This window comes from Schistocerca piceifrons, unplaced genomic scaffold, assembly GCF_021461385.2.
Source record: "Schistocerca piceifrons isolate TAMUIC-IGC-003096 unplaced genomic scaffold, iqSchPice1.1 HiC_scaffold_478, whole genome shotgun sequence".
In the NCBI taxonomy this organism is placed as follows: Eukaryota; Metazoa; Arthropoda; class Insecta; order Orthoptera; family Acrididae; genus Schistocerca; species Schistocerca piceifrons.
This window is the reverse complement of record NW_025728709.1, coordinates 76,631-95,596: the sequence shown is the minus strand read 5'-3', so window position 1 is coordinate 95,596 and position 18,966 is coordinate 76,631. Positions and strand designations below refer to the sequence as shown.

The window sequence follows — 18,966 nt, the reverse complement described above, 5'->3', positions numbered from 1 at the left end:
GGCGACTTGCCTGTCGTGCTGGCTTTCAAGATCTGTAACACGTCCTGATTAGACACCTCTGCAACCAGCTCTTCACGGTCAGGTTCGGACATGCAGTCGACTAAGTCATGTAATAAAAGTCGCATGGCCTCCCCGTCCACGGTAGTGTCGTGAAAGAGCGAAGTATAATAGTCGGAGATATGACGTACAATTTCGTGCCGCTGCGATAAGACAATCCCCCCATCAGTTTCTAGCGCATCAATATACTTTTTGCGAGCCTGTGTCTTCTCCCGGGCAAGATGATAGAGCGATGGCTCCTCGTCATCGATGTGGCATAACGGACGGCTCCGAACCGTTAAACCCCGCGACCTTTCCCGGTGCAGCCTCAGAATCTGGGTTTTAATTTTGCTCAGGCGGAGTCTAATATTTGCGTCCGGGCCAGCAGGTGCATGGATAGCATCCTGTAAGCACTGCTGATAAAATGCTAAAGTACGCCTGTGCCAGTAACTCGTTTCTCGACTATATAATTGCGCCGCCTTCCGCAAAATTGGTTTGGCATGCGCCACCCACCACTCGATGCAGGACCCGTAAGTATGGAACTTTGTTAAACACTGCTGCCATGCGACACGTATCTCCGCACGGAGCCCTTCGGCACCCAGATAGCCGGTATTGAATTTCCAATATGCCGGAAGAGATTTCGTGCGACAGCACGGCAACCGCAAAACGCACACGTAGCCACAGTGATCACTCACGGCGACAGGCAGAACTTCGACTGCACATAAAGCGCCTGTTAGCTCCCGTGAAACGTAGATCCTATCAATTCGACTGGCCCCCCTAGTAGAAAAGTGCGTATACTGCGTCATAATGGGATGGTAGTGACGCCACGTATCACGCAAGTCCACTGCATTTAAAAGGGTAGTCAGTTCAGCACATTTTGTGGGGGTGGGGTATTGGTCAGCAGAGGCAACAACACAATTAAAATCGCCACCCAATATGATGGGGCGAGCCGTAGCCAAAAAGGGGCATATGTCCGTGGTAAAAAAACGAGCGCGTGTGCGTTTTTGATCAGTCCCCGAGGGCACATAGACGTTGACAAATTGGACTCCCTCAATCACACACGCTAAGATACGACCATTTGGGAGAAGTTGGATGTCCGTAGGCTCTAAAGACGACTTATATAAAATCGCAGTGCCACAATTATTATCACTATTCAGATTGTAAACAACATCATAACCTGGGATATTGCTAAAAACGTCACTAGATACCTCTTGAAGAAGGGCAATACTAAAATTTCCATGAAATAAAACGTCTGTAAAAGCTGCTATCTTGTGCGCCGCTGAGATACCGGCAACGTTTAATGTCAAAACAGAAAACATACCCGTGGGGTGTGATTGCGTTGACATTTTAAGCAGATGGACAATACAGAGCAAGAGAAAAAAAACCAACGAAGTGATAAAATGCCGGACTTACACGTAAACGAACAGCAGCTGGCATAAAAATGGAAATTTCAGTAGGTCTTAAAACACTGTAGTGGTTAGTAGCAATTCTACAAAAACATGGCACGACAATACACTGGACGCAGTACAAGATACAGTAGTTTCCATGTCAAGTGCAATGTAGGTGGACTCATGACAACGATGTAGGTCTTCGCACACTCTACTGGCCCCCCTCGTCCTCCTGCTGTTGCCACCACGGGCTGTGACTATCAGGTGGCGGGGGTGGTCGTGCGTCGCCCGACGACTGGGCGGCTTCCGCCTGGCCGCCGCGCGATGTTACGGCCGGCTGTGACGGCACCGAATATTTGCGCGGGCGCTGTGGTAACTGCTCACTGCCCTGTTCTAATTTGCGCTTAGCAGCAGCAATGTCCTGTTCCTTCCCGGCACTGAGAAATTGTTTCAAGTGAGCAGTGTGTGCTCGAATCTTCTCTGTCCTGGCGGGGCTGCTATTACGGGAGGAACCCTGTGACATTGGCTCACTTTCACTGCCACTCTCCGTGGCTGGCGGATTCGCGAGGGCGGCCGGGTTCGGATCCCTGACCTGTTTACCCTTGCCCCGCTGGCGGCGTTGCTTTTTACTTTCCGCTGAAGGCGTTACAGTTTCGGCAGAAGTTGGCACCGGGAGGGGCGGCGGGGGTAAAGAAGCGTCTGTTGCCTCCACCGATTCCGATTGAACGGGATCAGTATTAACAGGGCGTACGTCCCGTTCGTCATCAACCCGGTCGGTCGGGGCAGGCGGGTCCTGGACAACCTCCATTTCCTCCTGCCCGACAGTCGTGTTATTATTTTCCGCGACGGACCTGTCTTCGACAGAAGAAACGGCCGAAGGTCGCACGGTCGGTCGGTCGGTCGGACCGGTAAAGGATGTTCCTGCTACAATCTCACTCATAAGGGGCACAAATTTATCGCTACCACCCACAACATCTTGGCGCGGTAACTGAACAGGCCGCCGTCGAGGGAAGTCACCCCTTAAATGTTCCGTGGAATGACATACGGCACATGTCGGCGGTTGCCCGATATATGAGATCTGTGCACGAACCCCACCGATTACAAAGTAGGAAGGAATATGTTGTTTCAGGTCCATCCGGACACTACGGACACCACTAGCAACTTTATAACGGTATGCACTAGACCATTTCTCCATCGTAATGGTCAGAACGTCACCAAACCGCGACAAGGCACGAGATAAAACTTGATCAGGGCATTCAGGTGGTACATTAAAAACACGGACAGTTCGAATTCCAAACCCTGATGCCACAATTTGCACATTACTAATACTGCCGTCTGCATGTTTAAAACGGCGACTGCCACCAAATTTAGCAACAAATTTTTCACACAAGTCCCCAGACGTAAATTTCAAGAACAAGCAATACTGAACAAAGTCCAATTGAAAGGTGTCTACGATTTCTTCCGGTATCTTTAAGTCTTCGAATAACCATTCGTGTATTTCAAATGCGGTAGGGCGGACAGCACTTCTATCAAAGACACACTGAACGGTGTTAGCTCTCGAAAATGTCGACATTTTGTTACTTACAAACCTTGAAAGCAGCAATCACGAAGAACGAAGCGCCAAAATCCCGGCGACGTAAACAAAGCCGCAACCGTCCCGCTGCCCCGCGCGATGCGCACGGATACGCTGTCCGAATGCGTCTTATTCATCGACGAAGATGGGATTCGAACCCACGCGTGCAGAGCACATTGGATTAGCAGTCCAACGCCTTAACCACTCGGCCACCTCGTCTGCTGGTACAACAGCTGTGTCTTGGGCTAGTGCTTGCGGAAAGAAGACATTTGTCGATTCGAAAACGCATTCAAAACATCGTACTGGGCCGGTGTTAACGTCTAATTCCAAGCTGCAGTGCAGCCGACCAAGCTCCCACTCGCGAATCGTTTAATGACAGCATCCGTCCACGTCGATATCCGATCGGGGCAAAATCACCGGCCCACCTATTTACTGCAGGAATAAGCATTGTATCGACATGCAGTGTCGTCTAATGCAAATGAGAAAGGTGCTGTGCATTCTTTTCCAAGACTTACTGCAACGAAACGTACAGCTCGATACGCTACACTGATATTGCTTGCAAGGTTTTGACGTTCCCCCTAGCCCAAGATTGTCCTGCTGTTTGCGATGGAGCTTGGTGTTTGGTCGGCCACTAGCGACGGATGGCTGCAAAGTCAAGTCTCTCCAGTGGGCCCTGCCAAATCGCTTCTGTAGATGGCGGCCTCACTTGAAACAAACTGTCGTAAGGCGACAGTTGTGCTACAGATGGATTATTATAGGCTCGATACGTTAAAATGACTGCGACAGGTATGCACTTAAATATAAATTAGAGCTCGTCGTTCGCAAATACCAACATACTCGTAGCTGCAGCCGAAATTTGATTGGTTTGTAGATCTCGAAATGATGTTTAATTCGAAGGGCATACGCTATGGAATGTTGTGCGCTTTCTTCTGGTGGGCAGTTTTGTCTCGTATTTCATACACACGCTATTTGCCACGTACACGCGTCGTTGTTACTACTGAGTGGCGTTTCGCACGGAGAAGGAGTGACCGCAAACGCGTGCTTCACGTAAAATTCATCGACGAGGATGGGATTCGAACCCACGCGTGCAGAGCACATTGGATAAGCAGTCCAACGCCTTAACCACTCGGCCACCTCGTCTGCTGGTACAACAGCTGTGTCTTGGGCTAGTGCTTGCGGAAAGAAGACATTTGTCGATTCGAAAACGCATTCAAAACATCGTACTGGGCCGGTGTTAACGTCTAATTCCAAGCTGCAGTGCAGCCGACCAAGCTCCCACTCGCGAATCGTTTAATGACAGCATCCGTCCACGTCGATATCCGATCGGGGCAAAATCACCGGCCCACCTATTTACTGCAGGAATAAACATTGTATCGACATGCAGTGTCGTCTAATGCAAATGAGAAAGGTGCTGTGCATTCTTTTCCAAGACTTACTGCAACGAAACGTACAGCTCGATACGCTACACTGATATTGCTTGCAAGGTTTTGACGTTCCCCCTAGCCCAAGATTGTCCTGCTGTTTGCGATGGAGCTTGGTGTTTGGTCGGCCACTAGCGACGGATGGCTGCAAAGTCAAGTCTCTCCAGTGGGCCCTGCCAAATCGCTTCTGTAGATGGCGACAGTTGTGCTACAGATGGATTATTATAGGCCCGATACGTTAAAATGACTGCGACAGGTATGCACTTAAATATAAATTAGAGCTCGTCGTTCGCAAATACCAACATACTCGTAGCTGCAGCCGAAATTTGATTGGTTTGTAGATCTCGAAATGATGTTTAATTCGAAGGGCATACGCTATGGAATGTTGTGCGCTTTCTTCTGGTGGGCAGTTTTGTCTCGTATTTCATACACACGCTATTTGCCACGTACACGCGTCGTTGTTACTACTGAGTGGCGTTTCGCACGGAGAAGGAGTGACCGCAAACGCGTGCTTCACGTAAAATTCATCGACGAGGATGGGATTCGAACCCACGCGTTCAGAGCACATTGGATAAGCAGTCCAACGCCTTAACCACTCGGCCACCTCGTCTGCTGGTACAACAGCTGTGTCTTGGGCTAGTGCTTGCGGATAGAAGACATTTGTCGATTCGAAAACGCATTCAAAACATCGTACTGGGCCGGTGTTAACGTCTAACTCCAAGCTGCAGTGCAGCCGACCAAGCTCCCACTCGCGAATCGTTTAATGACAGCATCCGTCCACGTCGATATCCGATCGGGGCAAAATCACCGGCCCACCTATTTACTGCAGGAATAAGCATTGTATCGACATGCAGTGTCGTCTAATGCAAATGAGAAAGGTGCTGTGCATTCTTTTCCAAGACTTACTGCAACGAAACGTACAGCTCGATACGCTACACTGATATTGCTTGCAAGGTTTTGACGTTCCCCCTAGCCCAAGATTGTCCTGCTGTTTGCGATGGAGCTTGGTGTTTGGTCGGCCACTAGCGACGGATGGCTGCAAAGTCAAGTCTCTCCAGTGGGCCCTGCCAAATCGCTTCTGTAGATGGCGACAGTTGTGCTACAGATGGATTATTATAGGCTCGATACGTTAAAATGACTGCGACAGGTATGCACTTAAATATAAATTAGAGCTCGTCGTTCGCAAATACCAACATACTCGTAGCTGCAGCCGAAATTTGATTGGTTTGTAGATCTCGAAATGATGTTTAATTCGAAGGGCATACGCTATGGAATGTTGTGCGCTTTCACCTGGTGGGCAGTTTTGTCTCGTATTTCATACACACGCTATTTGCCACGTACACGCGTCGTTGTTACTACTGAGTGGCGTTTCGCACGGAGAAGGAGTGACCGCAAACGCGTGCTTCACGTAAAATTCATCGACGAGGATGGGATTCGAACCCACGCGTGCAGAGCACATTGGATTAGCAGTCCAACGCCTTAACCACTCGGCCACCTCGTCTGCTGGTACAACAGCTGTGTCTTGGGCTAGTGCTTGCGGAAAGAAGACATTTGTCGATTCGAAAACGCATTCAAAACATCGTACTGGGCCGGTGTTAACGTCTAATTCCAAGCTGCAGTGCAGCCGACCAAGCTCCCACTCGCGAATCGTTTAATGACAGCATCCGTCCACGTCGATATCCGATCGCGGCAAAATCACAGGCCCACCTATTTACTGCAGGAATAAGCATTGTATCGACATGCAGTGTCGTCTAATGCAAATGAGAAAGGTGCTGTGCATTCTTTTCCAAGACTTACTGCAACGAAACGTACAGCTCGATACGCTACACTGATATTGCTTGCAAGGTTTTGACGTTCCCCCTAGCCCAAGATTGTCCTGCTGTTTGCGATGGAGCTTGGTGTTTGGTCGGCCACTAGCGACGGATGGCTGCAAAGTCAAGTCTCTCCAGTGGGCCCTGCCAAATCGCTTCTGTAGATGGCGACAGTTGTGCTACAGATGGATTATTATAGGCTCGATACGTTAAAATGACTGCGACAGGTATGCACTTAAATATAAATTAGAGCTCGTCGTTCGCAAATACCAACATACTCGTAGCTGCAGCCGAAATTTGATTGGTTTGTAGATCTCGAAATGATGTTTAATTCGAAGGGCATACGCTATGGAATGTTGTGCGCTTTCTTCTGGTGGGCAGTTTTGTCTCGTATTTCAGACACACGCTATTTGCCACGTACACGCGTCGTTGTTACTACTGAGTGGCGTTTCGCACGGAGAAGGAGTGACCGCAAACGCGTGCTTCACGTAAAATTCATCGACGAGGATGGGATTCGAACCCACGCGTGCAGAGCACATTGGATAAGCAGTCCAACGCCTTAACCACTCGGCCACCTCGTCTGCTGGTACAACAGCTGTGTCTTGGGCTAGTGCTTGCGGAAAGAAGACATTTGTCGATTCGAAAACGCATTCAAAACATCGTACTGGGCCGGTGTTAACGTCTAATTCCAAGCTGCAGTGCAGCCGACCAAGCTCCCACTCGCGAATCGTTTAATGACAGCATCCGTCCACGTCGATATCCGATCGGGGCAAAATCACCGGCCCACCTATTTACTGCAGGAATAAGCATTGTATCGACATGCAGTGTCGTCTAATGCAAATGAGAAAGGTGCTGTGCATTCTTTTCCAAGACTTACTGCAACGAAACGTACAGCTCGATACGCTACACTGATATTGCTTGCAAGGTTTTGACGTTCCCCCTAGCCCAAGATTGTCCTGCTGTTTGCGATGGAGCTTGGTGTTTGGTCGGCCACTAGCGACGGATGGCTGCAAAGTCAAGTCTCTCCAGTGGGCCCTGCCAAATCGCTTCTGTAGATGGCGACAGTTGTGCTACAGATGGATTATTATAGGCTCGATACGTTAAAATGACTGCGACAGGTATGCACTTAAATATAAATTAGAGCTCGTCGTTCGCAAATACCAACATACTCGTAGCTGCAGCCGAAATTTGATTGGTTTGTAAATCTCGAAATGATGTTTAATTCGAAGGGCATACGCTATGGAATGTTGTGCGCTTTCACCTGGTGGGCAGTTTTGTCTCGTATTTCATACACACGCTATTTGCCACGTACACGCGTCGTTGTTACTACTGAGTGGCGTTTCGCACGGAGAAGGAGTTACCGCAAACGCGTGCTTCTCGTAAAATTCATCGACGAGGATGGGATTCGAACCCACGCGTGCAGAGCACATTGGATAAGCAGTCCAACGCCTTAACCACTCGGCCACCTCGTCTGCTGGTACAACAGCTGTGTCTTGGGCTAGTGCTTGCGGAAAGAAGACATTTGTCGATTCGAAAACGCATTCAAAACATCGTACTGGGCCGGTGTTAACGTCTAATTCCAAGCTGCAGTGCAGCCGACCAAGCTCCCACTCGCGAATCGTTTAATGACAGCATCCGTCCACGTCGATATCCGATCGGGGCAAAATGACCGGCCCACCTATTTACTGCAGGAATAAGCATTGTATCGACATGCAGTGTCGTCTAATGCAAATGAGAAAGGTGCTGTGCATTCTTTTCCAAGACTTACTGCAACGAAACAGATGGATTATTATAGGCTCGATACGTTAAAATGACTGCGACAGGTATGCACTTAAATATAAATTAGAGCTCGTAGTTCGCAAATACCAACATACTCTTAGCTGCAGCCGAAATTTGATTGGTTTGTAGATCTCGAAATGATGTTTAATTCGAAGGGCATACGCTATGGAATGTTGTGCGCTTTCTTCTGGTGGGCAGTTTTGTCTCGTATTTCATACACACGCTATTTGCCACGTACACGCGTCGTTGTTACTACTGAGTGGCGTTTCGCACGGAGAAGGAGTGACCGCAAACGCGTGCTTCACGTAAAATTCATCGACGAGGATGGGATTCGAACCCACGCGTGCAGAGCACATTGGATTAGCAGTCCAACGCCTTAACCACTTTTTTTTTTTATTTTTTTGTTTTTTTTTTTTCGTTTTTTTTATTTATTTTTTTTATTTTTTATTTTTTTTTTGTTTTTTTTTTTTTTGAAAACCTATTATGATTATAATGAAAAGACAAAGAACTAGAAATTTCAAAAAATTACATTCAAACGAATGAAATTCATGAAGTAATACACTCAGACATTGTTTTTAAATAAACAAAATATTAAGAACCGAACAAGGTTTGAACTCAAAACTTTCCGCATAGCAGTCAAACATCTTAACCATTTTTTTTTCTCATTCCCCTTTTTTTTATTTTTGTTTTTTTATTTCTTTTTATTTTTTTTTTATTTTTATTTTTTTTTACCCCCTTGTTGAACCACTTTCTTCCCTTAAGAAGCCCCTTAGGAAAATGGAACTAAAAAAATAAATAAATAAAAAAATAAAACAACCTAAGTGCCACCGCCACTTGTCATCCTATAACAAAAAAATTTGATCCACTTCAGGCGCTAGCTCCTGAGTAAACCCACCCCAGAGAGCTGCCTATAGACCAGGGGAAGTATGGGAATCAAGTTTAGGGCTATCCGTTGCCACTTTTCTTTTATATGATTACATTTAGGGAGCGTGTACAAATGAGAATTCTAGTAACTAAGTGTTACAAGTAAGTGTTACAACAACAAAGGTGGCATAAAAGAGTAATCAAAAAAATAAAATATAAACCACTGTTGTAATTCTAACTAAAAGGTTCTTCAATAATGTAACTGGTTCCACTTGGAGCCTTGGCATCGTTATCTGAAATCTCCAATAGCGCCTTTGAAGGGCATCTGCAACGGAGGCATTCTGCTTCGCTAGTGCCTCAAGGAAAACAGTATCCTTGCAGCAGCTTGTCTCTTCTTTGGTCATGGCTGGCAAGGCGGAGCCGTTAGTGTGATGCGGCACAGCACATTAACCACAGCCTGGCACTCCCCAGCTGAGTGGGGGGTTAACGAAAACGCTGCGTAAATAATTTGCGAAGAGCGTACGGTATTTCGGTGTGCGTTCGAGGGCGTTGTGAGCATTTTGTAGGAACCACCAGTAATCAAGCTGCTCTTTCTCTCCGTCGCTAAAGATGTAGGCGACGGTAAATCCTTTGAACCATGTAAGCGCATGATATTTTGCAGCCGGAAAGTAAGTTTCATCGGGACAGAGTAGGGTCTGCGGGTCAATCATATCAGGTGTGACCCGGAGGTAACAAGCCAATATCTTCTGTGTTAGTCGCCAAACTCCGGACGATGATGCGCAAGTAAAACGATGTTCATCGGTATCCAAAAGGTGACAATCTGGGCAATAAGGGGAGTCTGCCAGTCCAATAGTGTGAAGTCGCTGGCGTGTGGCATATTTTTTGTTGGCGATCTGATACCACTTCGAACGCACCGTGGATGACAGAAAGTGGTGGTGTATCGTTTTCCACACTCTTGGCCAGTGAACCGTAGGGTACTTGTTTTCCACCACGTTATGGTGAACAGCCCGCAGAAGGTTGGTATAAAAATCTTTCGCCTTTGGTGGACGTGTGGCGGAGAGGTTCGAGCTGACATAGCTGTAATCAAGAATGAAGGTCGACACATGGGAGAGCTGTGGTGCGACGTGCGCAACCGACACCGGCGGGACGTTAGAGGCTGGCATCAGAACCTGCAGTAAACGACCCGTGAGAGAGGCATATTGACTTTTCCATCGTTTCCTCATGTTGCTCATGTAAAGAGCAGCTGCTCTCGCCCTGACGTTGACCAATCCCAGCCCTCCTTTGTGCACTGGGAGGGTAAGAGTGTCATATCGTACTTTAAAGATATGACCTGCGGAAACGTAGTAACTGAAGGCCGCCTGAAGCCGGCGACCTATCTGCAGCGGTAGTGGGAGGACCTGTGCCACGTGGTTGAGTTTTGATGCCACGTAGAGGTTCAGGTATTCAACACGTTGTAGCAGATTCAAGTCCCGGAGTAGGTTCTGTCGCACCATTGCGCGTATGATCTGTAATAACCGTCGGTAGTTTGCTGCAGCTGTTTTACGTACATCTTTCTTGAACGTGATTCCCAAATATCGCAGATCAGAAACTGGTGGGAGGGGAGCGAGGGCTTCCGGTCCGAGACCACGCCCAATGTCCAACGCCGCCGACTTGTTGATGTTCAGAAGACTGCCTGCGGCCTGTCCGTATCGCTCAATCCAGGTTAGTACGCTTTGAACTTCGTCATTGGAACGAACCAGCAGTAGCAGGTCGTCAGCGTATGTCCTATAGCGAAAGGTGACGTCCCGCAGCGTGATACCAGATAGGCGGTGGTTAAGGCCCCCAAGGAGTGGCTCGAGTGCGATTGCATAAAGGTAGGTAGAAAGGGGACAACCCTGTCGTAGAGACCTCTTAATGGGTACTGGTCCTGCCGTCCTTCCATTGACCTGAACGTGTGAGCTGGCTGCGGTCCAAAGACGCCGTAGGGTGTCGATGAGGCCCGGGGGGAATCCCATACAGTCCATCACTCGTAGGAGGAAGTTGTGGTGCACTCTATCAAAGGCGCGGTGGCAATCGACGGAGACGATCGCCGCTCTCAGACGGCACGCAGAAGCGATCGCTATTAAGTCCCTGCAGTCACCGGTGGCCATGTGTATATTGGCTTCTCCCCCCTGCGACGTCTGTTCTGGAGCGAGGATCATCGGCAAAGTCGTCTTAATACGGCTCACCATAATCCTGGTGAAAATCTTGTAATCGGCGTTCAACATTGTAAGCGGCCGATAGTCGTTAATCGATAGCCCTCCACCTGGCTTGTGTACTGGTATGAGGAGACCTTCTACAAACGCTGGCGGCACAACACAGTCTGGAGACATAAGTTCGCGGAACATTGTAACCCAGCGAGGCATCATGATGTCACGGAAAGTCCGGTAGAATTCGATGGGCAATCCATCAGGTCCAGGAGATTTATTGGCCGCACCTTTGTCCACGGCGTCTTCGACTTCTTCGAGTGAGATTTCCTCTGTTAGTGCATTCACGGTAGCCTCGTCGATAGTACGGGTTACTGCTGTAACACTTCAGTAGTGGCCTCGTCAATGACGGTTCTTTCCTTGTAAAGATGACGAAAATGATCCTCCACCGCCTTTACTATGGTTGCTTGGGTCGTACATAAGCGACCGTCATGTGTCCTGAGTTGTGTGATTAAATGTTGACGTTGTCGACGCTTATCCGCCACAACGTGGTGCATAGTGGGTTCCTCTGCAACCGTTCGGTCGTGCCGTCGCGAGCGGACTACTGCACCTTCTAGTCGACGCTTCGTCAATGATAGTATGTGAGCCTTGATTCTGCTTTGGTCATGTTGTCTCTCCGGGGAAGGGGGTAAGGCGTCGAGGTCCCTGAGTGCCGCGTAGTAAAAATCGAGGGTCTGTCGATGCCACGCAGTCACGTCCTTGCCATAACGCATAAGTGTCCTACGGATTGCTGGTTTGGCACAGAGGAGCCACCACTCCAGGGTCGAGGTGTATCGTGGGTGGCGGCGTTCACAGTCAGTCCACGTTGCTGCAACTTGCCGACGGCAGTCCAGGTCCTGGAGATGAGTTATGTTGAGCTTCCAAAAGCCATTGCTGCGCCAGACTTGTTGGGGGCGTAGGTGTATAGTGCAGATATAGGCACTGTGATCGGAATAGGCTTGAGGCCATAATTCGGCGTCCACCACACCGTGTGTGAGATCTTGTGACACATATATGCGGTCAAGTCGGCTGGCCGAATGACTGGTAAGATGAGTGTGGCCAGAGCGGTTACCGTGGACTTTTTCCCACGTGTCGCACAAGTGAAGTTCTTGGATCATCGCACCCAGTTCCGGACAAGGCATGTAATGTGGGATTTGGTCCTTGGGGTGAAGTACGCAATTAAAATCGCCGGCGAAGACGCTGTGCTCGTATCGTCCAAGGAAAAGGGGAGCGACATCTGTGGAGTAGAATCTGGCGCGGTCGTGACGTCTTGTGGTACCCGACGGCGCGTAAACATTAATGAATCGGGTGTTGAGTGCCGTAAATGCTATTCCTCTCGCGGAGGGAAGAAACGTGACGTCGGTAACTTCAATACCTTCACGCACTAATATTGCCACTCCGGTGTCTGCAGGGCTTCCGGGCGTCACATGTGTGGCGTAACCGTAAAAGTGCGGGAGTGCAGTCGCTTTCACTTCTTGTAGGAAAGCAAAGTCAACTCCCATGGCTCGTATGGTTTCTATCAAAAGTTGGATCTTGACAGGAGAACTGATCATGTTGATATTCATTGTCGCCAGGCGGTAAGCCTGGCAACGCGTTGTTTGGGCGAGGTTATCCATGTTGAAGTTGGAGAGAAGCGAACATCGGAAGTGATGTCACCCCCCGCCAAACGCGGTCCTCCTTGTGCTGCTTATGCTGCTTGATCCGGCGGCGCCTCAGCTGGCCGCGGGTCGGGATCTTGTGTCTCGACGTCCTCGGCCCACGAAGCGGGCGCGGATGTCTGTTCATGTTCCATAGCCTCGGAATGTTTGGTAGTAAGGGACCGGGCGACTTCGCTGCCTGCACTGGTACCTTCCCGCTGCTCACTGTTTCTGTCAATGGGCTGATGTTCGAAAGCTGCATGTTTTTCTGTCTGTTCTGCAAGGTTGGAGTCAGTGGAAACAGCCTCAGCTTCGCGGCTGGCTTCTTGAGTGGTTAGTTGTTCTTCCCCGGCCGAATGCGAACCGCTATGTTCCGACACGGTCCGACGACGGCGCTTTCGGCGTTTCGGTGATCGCTGTTTCCGTACATGGCCTTCATTGTCAGAAGACGGCACTGACTCACGCTCCGCCGGAACAAACGCTTCGGTCGGTACAATAAGGGAATCAATTGCCATCTTGCCGGCGTCAATGTCTGTCGCGTTCGGTAGCTCCAGAGTCGTAGTACTATTTTCCACCACTGGCCAGGTCGGCGGATCATCCAGGTTTTTGTCCGTGGAAAGTGATTCTTGTACCGCTGAAGCGGTCGGCCGTGTCTGTTGTGTGGAGAACGTCGTGAGCGCCGCCGCGTAAGTCACGGGTAGAACAGTCTTCGCCGCTGGTGGCGCAACGTCCTTCGGTGGGAGTTGTGTGATCCGACGCTGGAGGCACTCGGAACGAAGGTGTCCTTCTTTGCCGCATCCGGAACACGTCTTCGGCTGGCCGTCATAAATAACTATGGCCCGGCATCCTCCTATCTGTAGATAGGATGGCACGTGTCGTTGGAGATCTATGCGCACTTGGCGTACTCCATTGAGTACTGGATACGTCTTAAACTGGGTCCATTTTTCAGCCACGTGTTCGTGTACCGTGCCGTAGGGGCGGAGCGCCGCTACAACTTCTGCCGCCGGGAGTTCAAATGGAAGTTCGAATATGCGGATAGTCCGCAGTCCCATTGCGGCATGGCCGACCTCGACGTTGCCAACATTGCCATCTGCGTGGCAGAAGCGGAGTTCTTGTTTCATCTCACGAAGTACCTTGTCGCATGTAATTTCGTTTATGAGCTTTACATAGACCGTGCTACTGACGATCGAAAAGTGAATGCCGACAATGTCGGCAGCCGGGATCTTGGCTTCCTCTTTTAAAAAGCGTTCCACTTCGAGCGCCTTTGGTCGGGTAAAGTCGTTCCGAAATGTGAATTTCAAGGTTGATCTTCTGTATTGGTTTGCCATGGTCTTGTAGCGCTACGGCGTCACGTTAGTGTCGGCCGAAAAAAGTAAACAAGGCGCGCGGGCTCTCTCTGACAGCGGAGAGCACACACCGCACGTCTGCTTCGCTCGGCTGCGAGAGCCGCACTGACCACTCGGCCACCTCGTCTGCTGGTACAACAGCTGTGTCTTGGGCTAGTGCTTGCGGAAAGAAGACATTTGTCGATTCGAAAACGCATTCAAAACATCGTACTGGGCCGGTGTTAACGTCTAATTCCAAGCTGCAGTGCAGCCGACCAAGCTCCCACTCGCGAATCGTTTAATGACAGCATCCGTCCACGTCGATATCCGATCGGGGCAAAATCACCGGCCCACCTATTTACTGCAGGAATAAGCATTGTATCGACATGCAGTGTCGTCTAATGCAAATGAGAAAGGTGCTGTGCATTCTTTTCCAAGACTTACTGCAACGAAACGTACAGCTCGATACGCTACACTGATATTGCTTGCAAGGTTTTGACGTTCCCCCTAGCCCAAGATTGTCCTGCTGTTTGCGATGGAGCTTGGTGTTTGGTCGGCCACTAGCGACGGATGGCTGCAAAGTCAAGTCTCTCCAGTGGGCCCTGCCAAATCGCTTCTGTAGATGGCGACAGTTGTGCTACAGATGGATTATTATAGGCTCGATACGTTAAAATGACTGCGACAGGTATGCACTTAAATATAAATTAGAGCTCGTCGTTCGCAAATACCAACATACTCGTAGCTGCAGCCGAAATTTGATTGGTTTGTAGATCTCGAAATGATGTTTAATTCGAAGGGCATACGCTATGGAATGTTGTGCGCTTTCTTCTGGTGGGCAGTTTTGTCTCGTATTTCATACACACGCTATTTGCCACGTACACGCGTCGTTGTTACTACTGAGTGGCGTTTCGCACGGAGAAGGAGTGACCGCAAACGCGTGCTTCACGTAAAATTCATCGACGAGGATGGGATTCGAACCCACGCGTGCAGAGCACATTGGATTAGCAGTCCAACGCCTTAACCACTCGGCCACCTCGTCTGCTGGTACAACAGCTGTGTCTTGGGCTAGTGCTTGCGGAAAGAAGACATTTGTCGATTCGAAAACGCATTCAAAACATCGTACTGGGCCGGTGTTAACGTCTAATTCCAAGCTGCAGTGCAGCCGACCAAGCTCCCACTCGCGAATCGTTTAATGACAGCATCCGTCCACGTCGATATCCGATCGGGGCAAAATCACCGGCCCACCTATTTACTGCAGGAATAAGCATTGTATCGACATGCAGTGTCGTCTAATGCAAATGAGAAAGGTGCTGTGCATTCTTTTCCAAGACTTACTGCAACGAAACGTACAGCTCGATACGCTACACTGATATTGCTTGCAAGGTTTTGACGTTCCCCCTAGCCCAAGATTGTCCTGCTGTTTGCGATGGAGCTAGGTGTTTGGTCGGCCACTAGCGACGGATGGCTGCAAAGTCAAGTCTCTCCAGTGGGCCCTGCCAAATCGCTTCTGTAGATGGCGACAGTTGTGCTACAGATGGATTATTATAGGCTCGATACGTTAAAATGACTGCGACAGGTATGCACTTAAATATAAATTAGAGCTCGTCGTTCGCAAATACCAACATACTCGTAGCTGCAGCCGAAATTTGATTGGTTTGTAGATCTCGAAATGATGTTTAATTCGAAGGGCATACGCTATGGAATGTTGTGCGCTTTCTTCTGGTGGGCAGTTTTGTCTCGTATTTCATACACACGCTATTTGCCACGTACACGCGTCGTTGTTACTACTGAGTGGCGTTTCGCACGGAGAAGGAGTGAACGCAAACGCGTGCTTCACGTAAAATTCATCGACGAGGATGGGATTCGAACCCACGCGTGCAGAGCACATTGGATTAGCAGTCCAACGCCTTAACCACTCGGCCACCTCGTCTGCTGGTACAACAGCTGTGTCTTGGGCTAGTGCTTGCGGAAAGAAGACATTTGTCGATTCGAAAACGCATTCAAAACATCGTACTGGGCCGGTGTTAACGTCTAATTCCAAGCTGCAGTGCAGCCGACCAAGCTCCCACTCGCGAATCGTTTAATGACAGCATCCGTCCACGTCGATATCCGATCGGGGCAAAATCACCGGCCCACCTATTTACTGCAGGAATAAGCATTGTATCGACATGCAGTGTCGTCTAATGCAAATGAGAAAGGTGCTGTGCATTCTTTTCCAAGACTTACTGCAACGAAACGTACAGCTCGATACGCTACACTGATATTGCTTGCAAGGTTTTGACGTTCCCCCTAGCCCAAGATTGTCCTGCTGTTTGCGATGGAGCTTGGTGTTTGGTCGGCCACTAGCGACGGATGGCTGCAAAGTCAAGTCTCTCCAGTGGGCCCTGCCAAATCGCTTCTGTAGATGGCGACAGTTGTGCTACAGATGGATTATTATAGGCTCGATACGTTAAAATGACTGCGACAGGTATGCACTTAAATATAAATTAGAGCTCGTCGTTCGCAAATACCAACATACTCGTAGCTGCAGCCGAAATTTGATTGGTTTGTAGATCTCGAAATGATGTTTAATTCGAAGGGCATACGCTATGGAATGTTGTGCGCTTTCTTCTGGTGGGCAGTTTTGTCTCGTATTTCATACACACGCTATTTGCCACGTACACGCGTCGTTGTTACTACTGAGTGGCGTTTCGCACGGAGAAGGAGTGACCGCAAACGCGTGCTTCACGTAAAATTCATCGACGAGGATGGGATTCGAACCCACGCGTGCAGAGCACATTGGATTAGCAGTCCAACGCCTTAACCACTCGGCCACCTCGTCTGCTGGTACAACAGCTGTGTCTTGGGCTAGTGCTTGCGGAAAGAAGACATTTGTCGATTCGAAAACGCATTCAAAACATCGTACTGGGCCGGTGTTAACGTCTAATTCCAAGCTGCAGTGCAGCCGACCAAGCTCCCACTCGCGAATCGTTTAATGACAGCATCCGTCCACGTCGATATCCGATCGGGGCAAAATCACCGGCCCACCTATTTACTGCAGGAATAAGCATTGTATCGACATGCAGTGTCGTCTAATGCAAATGAGAAAGGTGCTGTGCATTCTTTTCCAAGACTTACTGCAACGAAACGTACAGCTCGATACGCTACACTGATATTGCTTGCAAGGTTTTGACGTTCCCCCTAGCCCAAGATTGTCCTGCTGTTTGCGATGGAGCTTGGTGTTTGGTCGGCCACTAGCGACGGATGGCTGCAAAGTCAAGTCTCTCCAGTGGGCCCTGCCAAATCGCTTCTGTAGATGGCGACAGTTGTGCTACAGATGGATTATTATAGGCTCGATACGTTAAAATGACTGCGACAGGTATGCACTTAAATATAAATTAGAGCTCGTCGTTCGCAAATACCAACATACTCGTAGCTGCAGCCGAAATTTGATTGGTTTGTAGATCTCGAAATGATGTTTAATTCGAAGGGCATACGCTATGGAATGTTGTGCGCTTTCTTCTGGTGGGCAGTTTTGTCTCGTATTTCATACACACGCTATTTGCCACGTACACGCGTCGTTGTTACTACTGAGTGGCGTTTCGCACGGAGAAGGAGTGACCGCAAACGCGTGCTTCACGTAAAATTCATCGACGAGGATGGGATTCGAACCCACGCGTGCAGAGCACATTGGATTAGCAGTCCAATGCCTTAACCACTCGGCCACCTCGTCTGCTGGTACAACAGCTGTGTCTTGGGCTAGTGCTTGCGGAAAGAAGACATTTGTCGATTCGAAAACGCATTCAAAACATCGTACTGGGCCGGTGTTAACGTCTAATTCCAAGCTGCAGTGCAGCCGACCAAGCTCCCACTCGCGAATCGTTTAATGACAGCATCCGTCCACGTCGATATCCGATCGGGGCAAAATCACCGGCCCACCTATTTACTGCAGGAATAAGCATTGTATCGACATGCAGTGTCGTCTAATGCAAATGAGAAAGGTGCTGTGCATTCTTTTCCAAGACTTACTGCAACGAAACGTACAGCTCGATACGCTACACTGATATTGCTTGCAAGGTTTTGACGTTCCCCCTAGCCCAAGATTGTCCTGCTGTTTGCGATGGAGCTTGGTGTTTGGTCGGCCACTAGCGACGGATGGCTGCAAAGTCAAGTCTCTCCAGTGGGCCCTGCCAAATCGCTTCTGTAGATGGCGACAGTTGTGCTACAGATGGATTATTATAGGCTCGATACGTTAAAATGACTGCGACAGGTATGCACTTAAATATAAATTAGAGCTCGTCGTTCGCAAATACCAACATACTCGTAGCTGCAGCCGAAATTTGATTGGTTTGTAGATCTCGAAATGATGTTTAATTCGAAGGGCATACGCTATGGAATGTTGTGCGCTTTCTTCTGGTGGGCAGTTTTGTCTCGTATTTCATACACACGCTATTTGCCACGTACACGCGTCGTTGTTACTACTGAGTGGCGTTTCGCACGGAGAAGGAGTGACCGCAAACGCGTGCTTCACGTAAAATTCATCGACGAGGATGGGATTCGAACCCACGCGTGCAGAGCACATTGGATTAGCAGTCCAACGCCTTAACCACTCGGCCACCTCGTCTGCTGGTACAACAGCTGTGTCTTGGGCTAGTGCTTGCGGAAAGAAGACATTTGTCGATTCGAAAACGCATTCAAAACATCGTACTGGGCCGGTGTTAACGTCTAATTCCAAGCTGCAGTGCAGCCGACCAAGCTCCCACTCGCGAATCGTTTAATGACAGCATCCGTCCACGTCGATATCCGATCGGGGCAAAATCACCGGCCCACCTATTTACTGCAGGAATAAGCATTGTATCGACATGCAGTGTCGTCTAATGCAAATGAGAAAGGTGCTGTGCATTCTTTTCCAAGACTTACTGCAACGAAACGTACAGCTCGATACGCTA

The 18,966-nt window shown here is 49.2% G+C and overlaps 11 non-coding genes across 11 annotated transcripts; all 11 read right to left on the bottom strand.

Annotated features, from left to right (window-relative positions):
• Positions 1-3,134: 3,134 nt before the first annotated feature.
• Positions 3,135-3,216, bottom strand: Trnas-gcu. The gene has a single exon. It is a non-coding gene; the product is annotated as a tRNA-Ser (tRNA).
• Positions 3,217-4,055: 839 nt separating this feature from the next.
• Trnas-gcu lies at positions 4,056-4,137 on the bottom strand. Its single transcript has one exon. It is a non-coding gene; the product is annotated as a tRNA-Ser (tRNA).
• Positions 4,138-4,946: 809 nt separating this feature from the next.
• Positions 4,947-5,028, bottom strand: Trnas-gcu. Its single transcript has one exon. It is a non-coding gene; the product is annotated as a tRNA-Ser (tRNA).
• Positions 5,029-5,837: 809 nt separating this feature from the next.
• On the bottom strand, positions 5,838-5,919 carry Trnas-gcu. Its single transcript has one exon. It is a non-coding gene; the product is annotated as a tRNA-Ser (tRNA).
• Positions 5,920-6,728: 809 nt separating this feature from the next.
• On the bottom strand, positions 6,729-6,810 carry Trnas-gcu. Its single transcript has one exon. It is a non-coding gene; the product is annotated as a tRNA-Ser (tRNA).
• Positions 6,811-7,619: 809 nt separating this feature from the next.
• Positions 7,620-7,701, bottom strand: Trnas-gcu. The gene has a single exon. It is a non-coding gene; the product is annotated as a tRNA-Ser (tRNA).
• Positions 7,702-14,995: 7,294 nt separating this feature from the next.
• Trnas-gcu lies at positions 14,996-15,077 on the bottom strand. Its single transcript has one exon. It is a non-coding gene; the product is annotated as a tRNA-Ser (tRNA).
• An 809-nt stretch (positions 15,078-15,886) lies between these two features.
• On the bottom strand, positions 15,887-15,968 carry Trnas-gcu. Its single transcript has one exon. It is a non-coding gene; the product is annotated as a tRNA-Ser (tRNA).
• An 809-nt stretch (positions 15,969-16,777) lies between these two features.
• Trnas-gcu lies at positions 16,778-16,859 on the bottom strand. The gene has a single exon. It is a non-coding gene; the product is annotated as a tRNA-Ser (tRNA).
• Positions 16,860-17,668: 809 nt separating this feature from the next.
• On the bottom strand, positions 17,669-17,750 carry Trnas-gcu. The gene has a single exon. It is a non-coding gene; the product is annotated as a tRNA-Ser (tRNA).
• Positions 17,751-18,559: 809 nt separating this feature from the next.
• On the bottom strand, positions 18,560-18,641 carry Trnas-gcu. The gene has a single exon. It is a non-coding gene; the product is annotated as a tRNA-Ser (tRNA).
• Positions 18,642-18,966: the final 325 nt, after the last annotated feature.